Source organism: Peromyscus leucopus, chromosome X (assembly GCF_004664715.2).
Source record: "Peromyscus leucopus breed LL Stock chromosome X, UCI_PerLeu_2.1, whole genome shotgun sequence".
NCBI classification, from domain to species: domain Eukaryota; kingdom Metazoa; phylum Chordata; class Mammalia; order Rodentia; family Cricetidae; genus Peromyscus; species Peromyscus leucopus.
In genome coordinates, this window is record NC_051083.1 from 82,229,549 (window position 1) to 82,250,584 (window position 21,036).

The window sequence follows — 21,036 nt, forward strand, 5'->3', positions numbered from 1 at the left end:
TTTCTCATTCAAAGAGGGAAGAGGGAAAACCAGGAGAGAGCTGCAATCAAAGCAAAGTAAAACCAAAGTTTAGAGATTTATGTCTTGGATCCACTCAGAATAGTCCTCTGGGTTCAAAAAGCCTCTAAAGAACAAATGGCTTCTCTTCTTGGCACAGGACAGCTTCACTCTATCTACAGCTGATCATCCCACCATAATGGTGTTTCCAAACATGCTGTACTAGGTTGCACTTCAACCAATAGCTTTTCCTGGACTCTGTTCAGGGATTTTGACCCTGTTAATGTATCTCCATGACCCCTTTATATTTTCAAAATCAGTACCACCTCAAGGAATCTTATACTACCAGCACAAGATACAACATTGGCCCCTCTAGATCACAGTTTCTGTGTGCTGATCACAAGTAAATAATTCCTGTAAGATTTTGTTTCAATGGCAATGGTTTATTCTTAATCACAGCTGATTCTTTAGCTTCAATCAGCTTATATCAGGTGTGTGTGCCTGTGTGTGTGTGTGTGTGTGTGTGTGTGTGTGTGTGTGTGTGTGTGTGTGAGAGAGAGAGAGAGAGAGAGAGAGAGAGAGAGAGAGAGAGAGAGAGAGAGAGCGCTTAGAAGACAAGCATATTGAGAGCAAGGCAAATGATGGAGGCCTGGCTTATAAAGTTTCAGAAGGAAGCAAAGACTCTATTGGGGCCATTTTGTTGTATTACACTAAGAATATGTAGTTCTGATCAATTGTGCCTGAAGAATCATCTATGATGAGAAAGCCACCATCACCACTAAAGTGAAACCTTACAGCATCATGGCCCACAAGCCCAGTGGTAGTACCACCCACAGGGATATAGGCTCTCCCATATCAATCATGCCCCACAGGCTTGCCCACAGGCCAAACTGATGGGGGAATTTTCTCAACTAAGTTTCCCTCTTCCCAAATGTTTCTAGCTTGCATCAAGTTGACATAAATCTAGCCAAAACATTTAAGAAATGCAAAATTTACTTTATGTAAAATATTATAATTTAAAGCAGTGAAATTGAAAAATTGCATTTGATTTCTAAGAAAGCTTTTTCTGCTTTACTGGCTTACAGAGGATGTACTACAAATAATAACTGATCATAGCTCAGACCTGTATTTGAGTTGTTACCATTGAGTAACCACAATGCCTTTCATCCATGATCTGTAGGCTTTATGGAATAAGGTGATTGAATCTGAAACACACTCTATTATTACTTGCATGCTCATTGTTGTATTTACAGAAGACAAATCTTGAAAATATAACTTTAGGTTTGAAAATATCTTACCTAACAATTAAAGGGCCTATGCTCTGTTGTGAAACATGGGATGCCAATTATTCATGTCATACTGGTCAAGTGATTGCAATTAGGTTAAGCTCTGGTTAACCATTCTTAAGGATATGACATCTAATCACATGACTGAGTTTTCTAAAATTTTTAGTGAGCATCTACTAGTCTCTCAATAATATACTTTGTCAATCCTCATAACCAGAATCATAACTTACCAAGAAATAATTACTTAAGAAAGTATTAATTTTTTGCATATAAACATCAGAAGTAACTATCAATTACAACCTCGTTAAACACTTATTCTGTTAACCTTTCAGATAATTCTCAATTTACACCACTTATGGATATTTTAAAAGTTTTAAAACATTCAATGATTCTTAAACATTAAACTTCTTATGCTCTTAATATAATGCTGTTACAAAATTTATATTGCATGTAGCATAATTAAAAGACTTCTTTTTATTATTCCTTAAGAAAGGTAAAACCAACAGTATAGATAGATCTTTAAACTGTTCTGTGAATTGAATGTATTTAAATCAACTGTTACATGATGTTCTTTCACTGTGAACCTATACAGGCATTAGTATCTTTTTTCTAATCATGGAAAAGATGCATAACAGAATTCTTCAATTTAAGCATGTGGAAAGAGTTGTTTTCTCTGTGAAATATTCAAAAATTTAAAACTGAAAGAAATAACCTTTTTATTTTGTTTTATTTTTAAATGTTATTCAACTTTTTGAATAAATTTCCATAGTACAAAAATGAATAGACACAAACAGTCATATGGTTATGTTTTCCTCCCATCTTTGACTCACATATACCTAGTTCCTACTACATATTTCAAATTTAATTATTCTCAATTGTTTCTTTATTCTATATCTTTCCATGGCTTTATGCTAATTTTTGCATTTTATATTTTGTTGCATAGATTAATCAATTCATGCAATAATGCTACTAAATTTTATTTTGAACCTATAAATAAATTTGAACCTAGTAGGGTTAATTTCTGCTCTATTTGTTGTTTCACAATATTTATAATTATTGACATTTGCTTAATTTTCAATATACACCCTGAATCATATTTTTAGGTACACATTTGTCAGTAACTTAATGTAATCTATGTTTAATATGTTGTCATAGGGAACACTAATATTTTAAGGAAGCAGGAGCACAGTAAAGATTCTGGGTGATAGATTTGCCAACAGTGCTACAGGACAAGTTAGCTAAATTTTAGCAAAGTAGTGGGAAGAGTTCAGTTATGTTTTCTACATTTCTGGGTTAGGGTTCCAAGCACATACAGATTTTCAACCCAGAGTAAATATTTCAACAGAGTAAATAGCAATCCAAATCTCTCTCTCTCTCTCTCTCTCTCTCTCTCTCTCTCTCTCTCTCTCTCTCTCTCTCTCGTGTGCGTGCGTGCGTGCGTGCGTGCGTGTGTGTCCGGTGGGTGGGGTGTATTGGAATAGTAAAGAAGAGTTTTATTTAAAAAAAAAAAAACTTTTACTTTGGAAGTATTTCCAAATCTTGTTAAAATGTTACAAGAAAGTTACAAAACAACTGAGTAACCTTTAGTAGAAAATCATACCAAAAATTAGTCTCACTGGTTTATCTCCCTACCCCACTCCAATTTATGAATCACTAGAAAATAAGTTACAGATGTTATATCCTATTACTTACTAATTCCTAAATGCTTCTGTTTGCACCTGTTGAAATTAAGGGCACTCTCATTAAGAGATAATTTTTTTTAATTAAGAAAAAAATTTTTATTCATTTTACATATCAATCAGCCTGCTCATGCATCAGGATCAGATTCTGATCCTACTGCCAGGGAGCCCCTTACACAGATCAAGCCACACAACTGTCTAGCTATATAGAAGGCCTAGTCTAGTCCCATGCAGGCTACACAGCTGTTGATCAAAAGTTCATGAGTTCCCACTAGTTTGGTTTGGGTGTCTCTGTAGGTTTCCCCATCATGATCCTGATGCACTTGCTCATAAAATCCCTCCTCTCTCTCTTCAACTGAACTCCTGGAGCTCTTCCTAGTGGATCTGTGGATCTGCATCCATCAGTTACTGGAGAAAGGTTCTATGATAACAGTAAGGATATTCACTGATCTGATTACTTGGATAAGCCAGTTCAGGCACCCTCTCCACTATTGTTAGTAGTCTAAGCTGGGGTCATCCTTGGGGATACCTGGGAACTTCCTTAACATCTGGTTTCTGTCTATCCCCATGATGTCTCCCTCCATCATGGTATCTCTTTTCATTGCTCTCTCACTCCATCCCTGCTCCAACTGAACCATTCTGTTCCCTTATGTTCTCATCTCTCACCCTCTACCCTTCATTGCCCACTTCTCATCCTCTGTTTACTCAAGGAGATCTCATCTATTTCCCCTTCCCAGGGCAATCCATTCATCCCTATTTGAGTCCTCCTTGTTAGCTAGCTTCTCTGGAACTGTGAGTTGTAGTCTGGTTATCCTTTACTTTACATCTAGTATCTGCTTATGAATGTGTACATACCATGTTGTCCTTCTGAGTGTGGGTTACCTCACTCCGAATTATAATTTCAAGTTCCACCCATTTGTCTGCAAATTTCATGATGCCATTGTTTTTCACTGCTGAGTAGTACTCTATTGTGTATATGTACATTTTCTTAATCCATTATTTGTTTGAGGGGCATCTAGGTTGTTTCCTGGTTCTGGCCCTTCCAAATAATGCTACTATGAACATAGTTGAGAAACGGCTGAGGAAGAAATCAGAGAAATATCACCCTTTACAATAGCCACAAATAATATAAAATACCTTGGGGTAAATAACTAACTAAGCAAGTGAAAGACCTGTGTGACAAGAACTTTAAATCTCTGAAGAAAGAAATTGAAGAAGATATCAGAAAATGGAAATATCTCCCATGCTCACAGATAGGTAGGATTGATATAGTAAAAATAGCAATTTTGCTAAAAGCATTCTATAGAATCAAAGCAATCTCCATCAAATCACAAAGCAATCCTTCATAGACCTGGAAAGAACAATACTCAACTCCATATGCAAATACAAAAAAAAAAAAAAAAAAAAAACAGGATAGCTAAAACAAGCCTGTACAATAAAGCCAACTCTGGGCCTTCACCATTCCTGACCTCAAACTCTACTATAGAGGTATAGTAATAAAATACCTTGGTATTGTCATAAAAACCAACATGTGGATCAATGGAATCAAATTGAAGACGCTGACATTAACCGACAAAACTATGAACACCTGATTTTTTACAAAAAGCCAAATCTGTACAGTGGAAAAACCAAAGCATCTTCAACAAATGGTGCTGGTATAACCTGATGTCAATATGTAGAATATTGCAAGTAGATACATAATTATTTTCATGCACAAAACTGAAGTCCAAGTGGATCAAAGACCTCAATATAAAACCACTTACACTGAACTTGATAGAAGAGAAAGTAGAAAGTAGTCTTGAATACATTGGCACAGGAGACTATGTCCTAAATATAAAACCAGTAGCACAGACACTGAGAGCAACAATTAATAAATGGGACCTCCTGAAACTAAGAAGCTTCTGTAAGGCAAAGGACACAGTAAATAAGATAAAATAACTGCCTATAGAATGGGAAAAGATCTTTACCAATTCCACATCTGACAGAGGCCTGATCTCCAAAATATCAAAGAATTCAAGAAACTAGACATCAAAATACCAAACAATCCAATTAAAAAATGGGCTATAGAGCTAAACAGAGAATTCTCAACAGAAGAATCTCAAATGGCTGAAAGACATTTAAGGAACTGCTCAACATCCTTACTCATCAGGGAAATGCAAATCAAATGACTCTGAGATACCATTGTACACCTGTCAGAATGGCAATAATCAAAAACACTAAAGACAGGTTATGTTGGAGAAGATGTGGAGCAAGGGGAACACTCCTCCTCTGTTGGTGGGAATGCAAACTTAAACAGCCACTTTGGAAGTCAGTATGGCAGTTTCTCAGAAAATTGGGACTCAATCTTCTTCAAGACCCAGCTATAAAACTCTTGGGCATATACCCAAGGAATTCTCAATTATACCACAAGGACACATGCTCAGCTATGTTCATAGCAGCATTATTCATAATAGCCAGAATCATCAAGAGATTCTAGTGGGCTTTATCATGGACATATCCACTGTTCTGAATTCTTCTGTTTCCTTGTCTTGCCTACTCTGATAACTCTTCTCTTTACTTCACTATCATGTCTCTTTCTAGATGCTAATCAAGGACTTCCTTTCCTCACACATCTGACAGTTGGAATCTTTTTAGATAGACTTTCTGGAAGTGTACACACTAACTCTCATACCTTTTACCCCATATTCTGTTGAAATACGCCAGATCAGTCATACCAGCCATTACCAAAATTTATAATGGCAGTCAGAGTTGCCTCTTCAGTGTGAGGAATAATGAGAATAGAAGGTAGAAATAGGCTATATAGTTCAGGATAAAAAGACAACTCCCTCCAAAAGTAACCAGTTTATTTCTGAGCTAAAACCAGAAATATATTTGAGCCTATAGATAGCCTCATCCTTTCCAGACACCAGAGATGCTAAAAGTGTTTTGAAATCCCTAATATGATTCTTAAATTATTTTAAGGTTACCTCTTCTGAGGCCGGAATATTAGAGTAGAAGACCAGTCAAGAGAATGGAATCTCTGGCCTGGGTGGAGGCCTGACTTTCCAGTTGGGTTTGTTCAATTACTTTGACTAAAAACCACACCATAAGCAGGTGAAATTATCTTAAGCCATGCTAAAAAGATACATGGCATAGCCAGGCAGTGGTGGTGCATGTCTTTAATCCCATCACTCAGGATGCAGAGCTAAGTGGATCTCTGTGAGTTCAAGGTTGGCCTGGTCTATAGAGTGAGATCCAGGACAGACACCAAAACTACACAGAGAAATCCTGTCTCAAAAAAAGATACATGAAATAATCAGTTCTTTCCTAAGATAGTACTAATTTTTCTTCTCAGAATCCCTGCCCCAAGTGTTCTAGTTCACAAACCACAGCCATGGAAATGTTGTAAGTCTGTCTACTTTTCTGTAAAGTATTAGCTTTTCCTTTACTTCTTTCTGCATCTTTTCTAAGCATGATTTTCTTGACACTTTTGTCTATCCCCCAATATTTTGGGGTTCCTTACTCTTTCTCCAATTTTTCCCTCCTCATCAAGTGGCTGCTTGTCTGCTATGTGTCTAGCCTATGGAAGCCTCAGCAGCATGGCCTTTCCCCCTCCTCTCCCTCATTCTTTGTTCCAGCAGCTTCTAGGTACACAGCTTGAATGCTCTGAGGCTACTCTTCTAAGCACCAATAATATTTTTCCTGTGTTTCAACAACAGCAACAACAAAGAATAAGTCCACTCTCATTATAAGTTTCCATTCATGAACCAACTTTTTTTTGGTTTACATAATCATGTATTTTAATTGGAACATCTATTCTGCCTTTCTCTATTTTTTAAAAAAAATTATAATGTAGAACAATGCAAAACTTTATGTATTGCCGGGCGGTGGTGGCACACGCCTTTAATCCCAGCACTTGGGAGGCAGAGGTAGGCAGATCTCTGTGAGTTCGAGGCCAGCCTGGGCTACCGAGTGAGTTCCAGGAAAGGCGCAAAGCTACATAGAGAAACCCTGTCTCGAAAAACCAAAAAAAAAAAAAAAAAAAAAAAAAAAAAAAAAAAAACTTTATGTATTTAATATTTTCCATTGAGTTGTATTACTTCCATCCTGATCATTAGATTCAGGTTATGTAACCAAACATAAAATACTATATAAATACTATGTGCTCCTGGGTTGTCACACTCTTTGAAACACCGTTTATTCTTACATGCCATTGCTAATATAAATTCTTATTATTTAAGCAAGATATTGCTGACTTCTCATTGTTATAGTTCCCTTGCAAATACTATTAAAAGTAAAGCTTCAGACAAAATAAATGAATGCAAAAAATATTTTTGAGCCTTAAGGTCTTCATGAATCTGACAGTATTCAAAATTAGAAGAGATTGAGAGAGTTACACTTTAGCAGTATGTATGAGTAGTGGTTTTTTATACACTGATAATGAAAGAAAAGTAGGAAAAAAATGTCCTGATTGACTATGGCTAACAGTATTTGGGCAAGATCTTGTGTAAAGTCCCTAGTTGTGTCACTGCTACATTGTAGGCTATGATTGGCTCAAACTCAGCTTATGTTCAAAACAAAATGATTTAATCAACTTAGAGAAATGCTTACCAATCATTTCAGTTACTTGTGTAAACCAAATTTAAAGTGCAGAAGCAATCACATATTAATGGACTCTTGTTTACTGTGCTTTGAAAATAGTGGTCTGTGGAAAGATATCTAAGATTATTGACTTAGTTAGGTTTACTATTACTGTGATGAAATGTCATGACCAAAAGCCACTTGGGGAGGAAAAGGTTTATGTGGGTTATACTTCCAAATCACTGTTCATCACCGAAGGAAGTCAGGACAGGAACTCAAAGCAGGAACCTGGAGGCCAGAGCTGATGCAGAGGCCATGGATGGGTTTTGCTTACTGGCTTGTTCCCCATGACTTGTTCAGTCTGCTTCTTTATAGAACCCAGGAGTACCAGCCCAGTCACCAAGGTATAATATAGGGTACATTATAGGGTATATTAGGATACACCCCTTCTTTTGGTTTCTATATGACATGAAGTGAGCTAATTTGTTCTACTGTAATAACCCCATCATCATGTAAAATTTTTCATGACAGGGCACTAAATAATTGAAACAATCATGAGAAGCCACCTCTAAAGCATTAACCTTGTCTCCTTTTAATATGATTTTTTTTAGGTATTGTGTCACCGAAATGGAAAACCAAATAATGTATCTTCTAGTCACTGAGAGTGATATCACAGAAATGGTCATCATAAAGGAAGACATGTTGGTTTTGTAACTAAAAGTAACAGATTTAAGTCATAATCACATAGGCTTGTTATCTCCTACAGTATACTCCTCTTAACTAAAATCTAGAGTGAAGTCATGTGAGATCCCAAGATCTCTGATCTTTTTATCAAGCAGAGATCCCTAGACTTAGGCTTATTTCAAGATCGTAACATCACAGAAACTCACACAATAATGTTACATTGTTTGAAAGCTATTAAATGTGTTAGGATATAGTGGTAGAACTCTAATATAGTCATTAAATTCTTTTAAAAAATGTTTGTTCTCCCAGGCAATGAATTATCATTTTAACAAAATTTTCTTTCTTTTCTTTTTTCCTTTTGGAAGGGGCAGGTTGAGACAGAATCTTTCTACATATCCTTGGCTGTTCTGGAGTTCACTTATACTAGCCTGGCATTGAATTCATAAAGATCTGATTGCCTCTGCCTCCTAAGTACTGGAATTAAAGGCATATGCCACCAAACCCTGTGTAACTTTACTTAAATAATAGGAATATGGGTAAAAAATGTTCTATGTTCATAAGTGGTTAACACCTGAGACAGATTTTTTTTTAAAAAAATCCACATAATATGACATAATGAAGCATGACCTTTCAGTGAGCTTTCTGAAGAACAATTGATTTCATAACTACTTTTCATGTATCATGAGGTCAAAATTATAGCATTGGGATCATGTGAGGAGAGTCAAGATTTAATGTATGGTTTCTCAATGTGTGTTCCTAGAATATCTATATCTGTATGACCTGGATGCTTCTTTGAAATTTGGCATTCTAAGCATGTCCTCAGGCTATGAAGTTTGACATTCTGGGGATCAGAAATCTCTCTTTATAAAATGTCTTCACCAAAGAATTTTTCCCCAAGGTAAAATTTTAGAAATAATGAAAGAATACCACTGGTTTAGTACTCTGGTTCTCTCCATTTAGATCATTTAGAATGCAGTCACCTGTAGGCCCCAATCAGTAAATGGAAATTTTTTTATATTGGACTCAGACATACATGGATGTGAATGTTTCTGGTATGTTTTTGTGCATTGCTGTAATTGAGAACTATTACTTTGAGGAGAGAGTATGGGAAAGAATAAAAAGCACTAAAGATCTTTCAAGAAAGTAAGATGGAAATTTTCTACTATAGAAGCTTCCTAAAATGTATACGCATGTACATACATAGAAAGACTCAAAATGGAGTGGGTAACAATAATTCTACTAGAGTCTAGAGGTTAGCAAATAAAAGTCCCTGTGTCAGGAATGGATTTTTTTGACTAGTTGGCCCACAACCCAAAAGTTATAGGCTAGTGATAATTGTTATACTCCAGAACTTAACAATATGACTTTATTGATGAAGACCCCACATCCTTGACCCATAGAACATGGAGAAATCAAACTGGCATTGACTTGGAACTTCCTCCCTACTGGATTGCTTTCATAATGATGGAAGGTACTATGTATGTTAAAAGAGAATAAAAATAATCATCAATAATATCCAGCTAGGAACTTTTTGAGTTTTAGCAACTAGTGGCCTGGAAGACATGCCCACTCTTGCAATAGTAATATGAACATCAGGCTAAGATCCAACCACTCTGATTGTATTTAAATACAGAACTATGATTGTATTTAAGTACTGCTCTCCAAAATGAAATCCATACATTCACCATTGTTGGGACAAGAAACTATGGGTCTATGTAGCCTTGACTGGCTTGGAACTTGCTGTGACCAAATTAGCCTTCAACTCACAGAAATCCACCTGCCTCTGCCTTCTGGGTACTGGGATTAAAGGTGTATGCTATCATGCTTGGCTTCCAATTACTTTCTGATTATATTTAAGCCCCATTTTACAAGATGATATTCATTATCTGGTTATGAACATATGACTAGTTAGGTCATAGGTTCCTAGGGAAAACTTACTACTACTATTTTGCTAAATAAATATGGTAATAAAATGACTTCTGCCGGGCGTTGGTGGCGCATGCCTTTGATCCCAGCACTCGGGAGGCAGAGCCAGGCGGATCTCTGTGAGTTTGAGGCCAGTCTGGGCTACCAAGTGAGCTCCAGGAAAGGGGCAAAGCTACACAGAGAAACCCTGTCTCGAAATACCAAAAATAAATAAATAAATAAATAAATAAATAAATAAATAAATAAATAAATAAAATGACTTCTAATGATTATTCATTATACCTATAGATCAATGCATTTCTCAAATGTTATCTGAGAACCTCAATTAGCAATAGATGGTGATTAACACATTCCATACTTCCTCCTCCCAAAGCTCAAGAGTCAATGAGGAAGAGGGTATGGAGAGCACAATAGCCAGAGGGCACATATGAACTCACAGTGGTTCAATAGCCTGAAAACCTGTAAGCCAAAGCTAGACTGAATTCCAACTTGGAGATTGAAGTTGAGCATGAAATCCTACCCCTAGCCATGAAGATATTGGTAATTGTTAGATATTTATAGAAGAAAAAATCTTAGCTAAGAGTATAGCCCCTGGTAAGTTGACCACTCTCTAGTGAAGAACCATACATCCAAAAATATTTGCCCAGCACAAATTAGTCTTGAAAGGTTAAAAAAAAAACGAAATGGGTGTTTGAAGGGGTAGAGCTGGGAAGCACTTGGGAAAGAGAGTGAATATGATTATAACATGTACTTTTTTTCAAAGGAAAAGAATAGGAAATGATTGCTCAAGTATGAGGTAGGTTGAGCTTTCCTTCACTCAAGAGTTTGTGCTGAGAGGAGGACAGAGAATACTAAATTATTTAGACATAAACTACAGTAGAGAAGGTACCTTCAGGAAAACAGAACAATTCAGAAGATAAAGTTATTGTTTGATTACTTCAGTACTAACTTTCTTAATGTTCCCTTTTTCCTGCAGTTTTTTACTACATCCTTTAATTTTCCATTCTATAGTCCTATTGAGACTATGAAAGACGATGGGGAATAAAAACATTTTGCATTGTGCTGTGGCCAGGAGCCTATGGGGTTAGGGAATGAAATGTGGTGGTTTGAATACAAATGGCCCCCATAGGCTCATATATTTGAATACTTGGCCCACAATTAAGTAGAACTGTTTGGGAAGGATTAGAAGTTATGGTCTTGTTAGAGAAGATGTGTCATGAGGGTAGCATCACTATTGAGCCAGGAACCTATGGGTTTTGAAGTTTCAAATGACTGATGCCATTTCCAGTGTTCCTACCCTCTGCCTCTTGCATTCTGATCAAAATGTGAGATCTTGCTCTTCCTGCTGCCATATTTTTGCTCTACTATCACGGCCTCTAACCCTCTGAAACAATAAACCCAGTTAAGCACTTTCTAAGTTGCCTTGGTCATGGTGTTTCACCATGGCAATAGAAAGGCAATGGATACACTGACTTTTATTGTCTTTATATATAATATTTCTTGTCCTAGTGCTGTTTATATGACTTTCATTTTAATTTCATGTTATAGGGTAGTTAAACTTGCATAAAATATTTAGCTTTGTGAAGTATTTGTCCATGGTTATTATTTGTTCATATGATAGTGTACTCTTGATATTGTTTTCTGGAGATTGCAGGTGCTTCAGGTAAGACTCCCAAGTCTTGGATAAAATTTTAAGTCTCCAATAAAATCCATGTAAACATAGATTTTGCATGCTCATTGATGGTATCAATTATATTTCTAATCAATGTAACCTCCTATGCATTATTGTTCTTCACCATCAATATTTTACATATAGCATATAGGATTCTGTTTTATTCTCCTTCATTTCTTATTTTCCCCTCAGACCTACAGTAATTAGTTGAAATAGAAAAAGAAGAAGCTGGCATCTTGACTAAGTGGTTTAGGATGTACTCCATAGTTCTGAAAAACTTTGGCTCAGCTTTTATCACCGATTGATGTTGTTAAAGTCTCCATCATGTATTCAGCCATTTATCTAATATTTAATCCCAATCTTTTTCCTTGAAAAGCCATTCACCTAAGCAAATTTCTAGCTTTGATGGAGGAATGGCATTATAAGATAGGGAATTTTCTTTAACTTTTTACTGTAGTCTAGTTTTGTGCACTTGGACCAGTGTGTTGTGTTTTTTAACAGATATGTTCTAATTCTACAATTAGCATGATTGCTTCTTTAAAGCCAAGCATCATTCCTGGCCAAGTCTGTACACAGCATTCTTCATGATTTCCTGCAAATTAACCACCATAAATTACTTTTTAAGGAAAGAAGATGATAATTAAGATTCAAAATTTGCAAAATATAAATATCTGCTGCAAAAATTATGCTTGGATAGTCATAGAATTGCCAATATATAATCTCATAAAGAATTTTTTGAATTCTTAAAAAATAATAAATATATCTTTTGTTAATTTTTAAGTAATCTTACTGTACTTTTAATTATTAGTATTTCTCCTTTACCCAGTCAATTTACTTGGGGTGAAAATTGCCATCATTTCATGCAGAACAGTTCTGTTGCATTTTCCACAAACTTAATTTGTAGTCCTGGTTTGTCTATATGTAATGCTTTGATGCCTTTTATGTACAAACCTTAAAGGTACATGCTTCACTTTTTCATGTTTTCCTGTTATTCTGAAAATCTCTGAAAACTTAATGTGACAATTGTTAAACAAAAAGTCCTTACTTCCAAAGAATCCTTACTTCCTTCCCTTAGGCAATGTAACTTTTTTATTTATTTTATTGCACCTTTGAATTAGTGTGCTAAATAGAAAAAAAATGATATTAGTCATTATTTACTTTTCTTGACTTTTGTAAGATAGATTTCAGGTCTCTCTAAAGTCATGTGATTATAGGTTCTGCATCTCAGTACCTATGCATACTAATTTTAAAGGGACAAGCCTCATAATTACTGCATCAAAAAAGAATGAAAAAGAGAAAGAGAAAAAAAAGAAAGAAAGAAAGAAAGAAAGAAAGAAAGAAAGAAAGAAAGAAAGAAAGAAAGAAAGAAAGAACAACAACAAAACTTCATATGGTATTTTATCTTCTTTGCCCAAAGTTCACATGTTGAAATTCTGACCACAAGGAAATGTATTAGAAAGTGAGGCATGTCTAGTCCTTGAAGGCATAACCCAAGGGAATAGGAGTAATGACTTCACAAAAGAGGCCCAAAAGATACTGTTGTCATTCATATAATATGAAGACACAACAAGAAGTTACTATCTATATATCTTTTACATATCCTGGTGCTGTGATAAAATACCTGGACATAAGCACCTTAAGGTGGGAAGCATTTTTCTTTGTTCACAATCCTATGTTTCATTTCATCATAGAAGAGTAATCTTGGCAACAGGGGATTGAGGCGACTGTACATATTGCATACACAGACAATAAGAAGAGAGCAATGAATGCTGTTACTCAGCTAGGTTTCTCCTTTTATTCAGTCCAGTACCACAGCCCAGAGAATGGAGCTTTTGAATGAGAGTGTATCTTCACATGTCAATTATTCAAGATGATTCCTCACAGGCACACCCAGACATTCATCAATTTCATGATTCTAGACAATGTCAAGTTGAGAGTCAATATTAATCATTAAAATCTACAAACTAGTAACAAGACCATCATCAGTTATCCTTGACTCTAGACATCTGTCTTAACTTTCAGAATCCTAGAAAATAAATTTCTGTTGTCTACAAGTTATTCTATTTAAATATTTTATTATAGAATCTCACACTGAGTTAGTAGAATAGAGTTCTGTCTAAGCCACAATAATATGGATACAAATTGTTACATAAAAGTGTTTTAATACATCTCAGTGGAATTAAATGACTAAGAGAAGGATGAATAAAGATCTTAACTCCTATCAAACCCACATAATATGATGAAAGTGCATGCAATTGACATACATATATCAGGTCTGAACCATATCACTAAGGGTTAAACACAATGAACAATAAAATCAAATTATACATCTAATTAGTAGCAAAGGGCAAGACAAGCATTTATAGTGAGCTCTACTTGCTGATCTTAGGATATGTGCTGTACATGTTCAATTTATCTTTGATGTTTGGGGCACTTTTCACTTAATTTGGGCAGAATAAAAGATGAAATCCAGTGTATGCAGTCAAATGATACTGAATGCTATTTATTACAAGCCAGGTGTTTTTTTTTTTTCCTGTGAAATTTAGAGAATGATAATTCACTGAGAAAAATTATAAAATCCTAGCAATAGTTAGGTGTCTAGAAAAGTATGAGGAAGATTGCCCTGAAAACAGAATGATTGCCTAGACAACATTGGTGGGCTTTTCTTCACAGTGAGTAAATGTATTTGGATTTCTTAAAAAAAACATATAGTCATTCCTTTTCCATAAAGTAATCATATATAAAAACTTAATCACTGTGAACTTCAAGTAAAGAAATCATAGCTGAAAAGGAAGTAGGAAGAAATGGAACATATAAAAGTGGGAGCACATTTTAGGGAATTTATTTTAATTACATAAGAAGGAATAGGTAACAAGTAAATTACTTGCTTCTCCAATATAACAACTGATACTGGCTGCTTTTGATCTTTCTCACAGAACACTAACACATACACTCTTGGTTTTACGTTTTCATGAGTTATTTATTCTTTAATTCTCTCAAAACAAGGCAAGAATAGTTTTACAGTTCAAGAACATGCTCTCGCCTGTGTTATATTTATCATCTATAGAACCAACTACATTCAGCAGAATGAATTGGTATCTCATCTTTAAAAATGCATTGTGACTTATAAAACAAGCTCAGTGAAATGTGGTTTACTGCCACTCAAGAAAGTCATAAAATGCCTCTTCAATAGGCATATGTAATAAAGCATTTTATACTAACTTCAACCCCCTTGCCTCATTTAAAGAACAAAAAATGTTTTAGCATGGCAACAGAGGAAAGTTTAAAAATCTGAAGGTCAGAATCTAAATTTATATTTCTGTTTTTATTCACAGAAAAATATCATCATCTTGATAGTTACTGCACACTCTAATTTTTCATATCCATAGGCAATGAAACTGCACAGGAGTAAAAAGAACACTAGAGAAAACAAAAACCTCAGCATTCAATGAAAGGATACTGCTTGGAGGAAAGAGGCAAGTAAAGACGCAAACCAGAAACATAAAAGTCAGTAATTTAAACTTTGGTTATAGGCTGCTACTAAATGACTTTATTCATTGCAAAGTAGACTGGCCCCTTCATCAACCTTTGTAAAGGAAGCTACGTGAATTGATTGTATCAACTCAGGGGCAATGAGAAACATGAAGATACCAAAGTTATAGAAAAGCATCACATTTCATCTTAGATTATATAACAAATTTCCACTTCAAAACTTTATCTTTCAGTGTTTCTATTAACTCATAATTCAAAGATAATTACTATTAATGTAAAGGACCACATTAAAGGATCATTTTGAAAAACACATGTGCTTTGTATTTGACTTCTAGTTTCTAATTTTAATTTCAATGCTTCAGATCTTGGCTGCTTCATTCATTTCTTTTGTTTTATATTTATTTGTGAGTGTTAGTGGTGGGGGCTGCAGTGGGACCATGCCATAACCCCAGGAGGAAGTCACAGGACAATTTTTAAGAGTCAGTTCTTTCCTTCCACCATGAGTCACAAAGGTTGAACTCAGATTGCACTTCAGGTTTGGCAACACGTTTTATTTTTTAACAACTTAACTATTTCACTGACACTAGTTCTGTTTTAAAAGTGATCATTCCATTGTTGCTTATTATATTATGCCAATAAGTCTTCTAGTGCTTCTCCGATGGCCTTCAGAGTTTGAAGTGATGGTCAACATTTTTTTGCAGTAATCTTAATACAACTACCCATCTTAAACTTACTATATAAAAGTTGCCTTTGGGTCTTTGCTGTCATCCACAGATCACACATGTTTAGCTAGCTGTGGATATGCCATAAGCAAAGAATAACACTAATAATTTATACCAGGATTGGAATATAGCTTAATAGTAAACTGTTAGTCCAACATGCACAAAACACCAAAAAATTGTATTTCTCATGTTATAAAAAGATTGATGTATGACCTTCTCCTCTATCTTTTATTGTCAATATTAAGGTTCCTGAAGGGAAAACGTAGCATTTTTTTCATATGAATAGAATTGTAAGTCTCAGAAGAGATTCTCTATACTAGATACTCCATACTTCTGTACTTAGAAGATACCATTCTCTGACCAATTCAAATAATTAGAAAGCTTGATAATTTTTATGTGGAACCTGTTCCCTGCCCCAACACACACACACACACACACACACACACACACACACACAGAGAGAGAGAGAGAGAGAGACACACACACACACACACATACACAATACACCTACCAAAATGTATCCTCTTCTTCAATTCCAAGGTATTTTTGTATTCTCTGGATGTGAAAACATGGAGCTTTAATTTTTGAAATTTTTTTTTTTTGAGTCTTACTTTTTTTTAAGGCTCAAGCTATCTGAGTGGGCCAATTCTAATGACATAACTCCCTGAAAGCTGAAAACTTAAAAAAAAAAAAAAAAAAAGCAAAGTGAGACAGAAAGATTCAAACCTAAGAACTTACTTGTGATGGTTTGTGTGAAGATAGCCCCCTAGGCATACATATACTTAAATGTTTGGTTCCCAGTTGTTGGGCTGTTTAAGAAGATTAAGAAGTGTGACCTTGTTGGAGGGGGTGTGTCACTAGAGGTAGGTTTTGAGATTGATTTCAAAACCTCAAGCCAGGCCCATCCTCTCTCTGTCTGAAAATTACAGATAAAGATGTACACTCTCAGGCACTGCTCTAGTACCCTGCCTCCCTGCCTATTGCCACAATCTCAACCATGATGGTCATGGACTAACCCTCTGAAACTGTGAACAAACCCTCAAATTATTGATTCCTTTTAAAGTTGCCTTGGTCATGGTGTTTCTTCACAGCAATAGAACACTAACTAAGATACTTGTTAATTTCAAAATAGATTAAAGTTCATGAGAAGAAATGTGAATAGGCTCAAAGAACTGAAGGGATCACAGGTGACAACTACTAAGGAAGAAGGAACTTGAATCCTACAACTGTAGAATGTGTGACTGACAACTTGCATAATAGTGACAACAGATTCTTCTCTGAAAACTCCAAAGAATGAACCTCATGAGTCATTTATATCAAGTAAACCCTCAGAAAAGAATCAGTGGCTACTTCTTACATTTCAGACATATAGAACCCACAAACTGATAGGTCTTTCATTTTTCACTTTAACCTATGTATATGTTTGTTTGGTTTTCATGTATGTGTTTGTACCAAATGCATGCCTAGTACATACCAATGTCCAAATAAGGCACTGGATCCCTTGGAACTGGAGGTACAGACAGATGTGAGCAACCATGTGGGACTAGGGATCAAACTATGCTTTCTACAAGAGCAACAACTTCTCATAACTGTTGAGCCATTTCCCACCCCCTGAGCCATAGTTTTGTGGCTTACATACTTGTTACAAATCATTTAGCATAACAACACAGTGGGTGAATTAGATCAACTGAACTCCATGAATGTATTACCTGTTTACTGTGTGATACCTTTCAGAAACATAATACCTAAATGTACTTAAAATTTACATGTTGCAACAGTCAAACACATTCAGAAGCGAAATGTCAAGGATAACCTTATTAATATAATAAAAGTAAAAATCGTAACAAAATGTAATAGAGGAGATAGGAAGGTCATTTTTTATTGATATAAACTATAATTAATAGTGAACATATGACATTATAATGCCTGTAGCAGACCATTAAAGACTGGACTTCAAATCACACCACAGAGGCATTTGTCTCTTCTCTCTTTTAACAAGGTCAAACTTGTTTAGATACAACTGAGGGGTGTGGAGTCAAGCCATGATTACAATCAACACTAAAATAAAAAGAATGACTACCTTCAAATCAGCATGGCCAAGACTGTCATAACCAACACGCCATGGTTAATTTAACAAGCATTTTAAATCATTTGCACAGAGTACCCAAAATAGTAAAAGCCAGCTTAATTCTCCTGAAAGAATTTTTCTTCACACCTGGAGGGTGCAGAATATCAAGTCCTATTGATTTTCTTGACAGAAACTTACAAAGCTCATTAGAAGTTATACTGCCTTATTTAACTCCAATTTTTTTTTTAAAAATCAACTAAAGCCAAACAAAACTTAACAGCTATGCAAAGGGAAGTTAGACTGATACTCAGTTAAGAAGCATAGATAGTAAAATAAACAGTATAGTTTTTGTACCTATGTGAGCTTAAGCAGGTATGTCAATTTTCTAGATTCTATTCCACAATTGATAAAGGAAGTCTAAAATAGATAGCATAAAAAGTGCTCCATTTACCTATGACATCTATTTATTTCATAAATGTCTTTAAGAAGGGACAAAAGAGCTTAGAAGCCCACTGCCTATCAAATATGCAAGATTTAGTCTTGACTAAAAATATTTATATTTTATATTTACTTTTCCGTGTGTGTGTGTGTGTGTGTGTGTGTGTGTGTGTGTGTGTGTGTTTGTATGTATTCACACATGTGGGAGGGGGCCCCATGTCAAGGTGAACATGTAGAAGTCAGTGGATAACTTCTAGGAGTTGGTTCTCTCCTCTCACCTTGTGAGTCCTAGAGATCTGGATAATCCAGGTTGCCAGGCTGAGCCATCTCACCAGCCCAGACTTGGCTAACTATATAGCATGGTATCCAGTATTGTACAATGCTTCAACTTGTATCCCCAAGCTTATTTAACACCACTTACTACCCTAGGTTATGTAACATTTTCCTTACACATTCTTTGACTCTGTGCTTTTTTACTAATGACCCTTACTAAATCCCATATTGTGATCCAGCAACAATTCTAGCTTAATTATGACCTGCTCCATCCTTCTCTAATTTGTGATAGAGTGCCATATAAGCCCTTACCAACTTAAAGTTTAGGACCACTTTCAGACCCAGATAAGGTTTTCATGGTCCTTTTCATAAATCAAGCATTTGTTTACTTACTTGTTCATTTGCCAGTCCCTAGGGCAAGGAGGCACTAACACCTGTTGATGAGTAGTGGCCTGTGGATTCCTTTTATTTGACACGTAAGTACACTAATTCCTTAGGATTCTGACACTGACTACCTTGAGGCAAGGCAATACATTGAAATGCCACAGATGTTACTACTCAGCTGCGGTCTCAAACATACCTACCTGCTACCCTCATGGATTCTATTGACATTTAGGTTTGCTCATTTGGGTTCTGTTATTCATTGAAAACACAGCTAACTGTAGCAGCTCTCTAATTCTTCTATTTTCAATCTAGAATTTAGAGTAAAATTCAGTTTCAGTTTACATAATTTTAAAAAGAACATCAGATGTGATTTTTTTTCCTGCTGTTTAAATAAGGGGAATGACTTGAAATAATCAGTTCTTCCTCCAAGGCCACATCCTTGCTCACCTGTTGGTGTTATTTAGTGACTTCCTTGGAAGATCAGGGTTCCCTGGGGGTTGTTATATTTTTGCCTGCTTCCAAAGCAAGCACTGTATTAAATAGCATTGTTTATAAGAAAGGCAACCTACCATCTGCTAGTTTATTACCCTTCTGCAGGACAAAAATTTACATAATAAAGGTAACTGTTAAAATGACTATAAAAATCATGTTTTCTTTTGGGCAAAAACTAAAGAAACAATAGTATGTGACTGAACCTTTGACTACTCAGTCATATTCAGCACTTCTTTCATTAAAAATTTAACCCATAATTCCTATTTCTATTTTCTTTTTGAGACTTACACATCCTGTCTTGGTTCCAGGCTTTGCCCAGCCAGTGGTAATCTAAGACTGTTTCATTCCCCTCTCTTCTGTTCCCCCAAAGGCATATGTCCCATTAAATTTAACAGCAAAGGAGTTTAACTGAGTTCAGATTAAGAAGTGGGGTACTTCGATTCCAGCAAAAAAAAAAAAAAAAATCCACATTCCCTTTAAGGGATAGTTTTTTCCTTTTGTATGTTCCTTTTTATTGATGACTTTGTACTAGTTTTTTTTTAAGGTGTGAAGATTTGTATTTGCTGAATGCAGCTTGGACCTTGGGCAATTAGCACCATTCTCTCCACCAATTGCAGAAAAATGCTTGACTTTTCCTGAGCAGAGCTGCATGTAATTAAAATTTGGCAAAGGCAGAGCAGGTGTCATAAAGATCTGCAAAACTTAACACTATCATGAATTGGAGCTAGTTGAATAAAATTTTTGACAGAAGGACATTTCCTTTTATCACTGCCATCACTGCACATCAGGGTAATCAGAACAAGAGACCTTAGCTTTTCCAAAGGACTTCACTAACTAAGAAGGGCATAAAGCACCTCGCATCCCAAATACAATGGATAATTGGTAAGCATGCTTGGTTAACTCTGGGAAAATCTGAGAGACAAGCTTGTTTCTTCTTATACCTTTCTCTCCAACATTTGTCCTTCCTTTTACTGTTTCCCCTACCCAAGCTTCTATGCCATAAAATATTCTTATCAAGCAAGTAAAACTTAATGGGAAGAAATTAAATCTTGTCTCCACTAATAGAATATGGAATAATTGTCTAACTTTAAATAGCTACAGGGATATCTTAAATGAAGCTTATTTATTTGAGTTTAGTATTTGTCTAAGGCCCATTTTTTTTTATTCCATTCCCTCCTTGATCCAAGTTCCCTTTTACAACAAAGTTTATCAGGAAAAACACATGTTCTCGTTTGGGAAAGTCAAATTTTCACTTTCTGTTTTTCTTGATTTTAGGCATGTTATAGTGTTTCATAATTTAATTCCTGCCAAGAATCTAAGATCACATTGGTAGCAAGTCACGCAGGCAAGGTGCTAGAGAAGT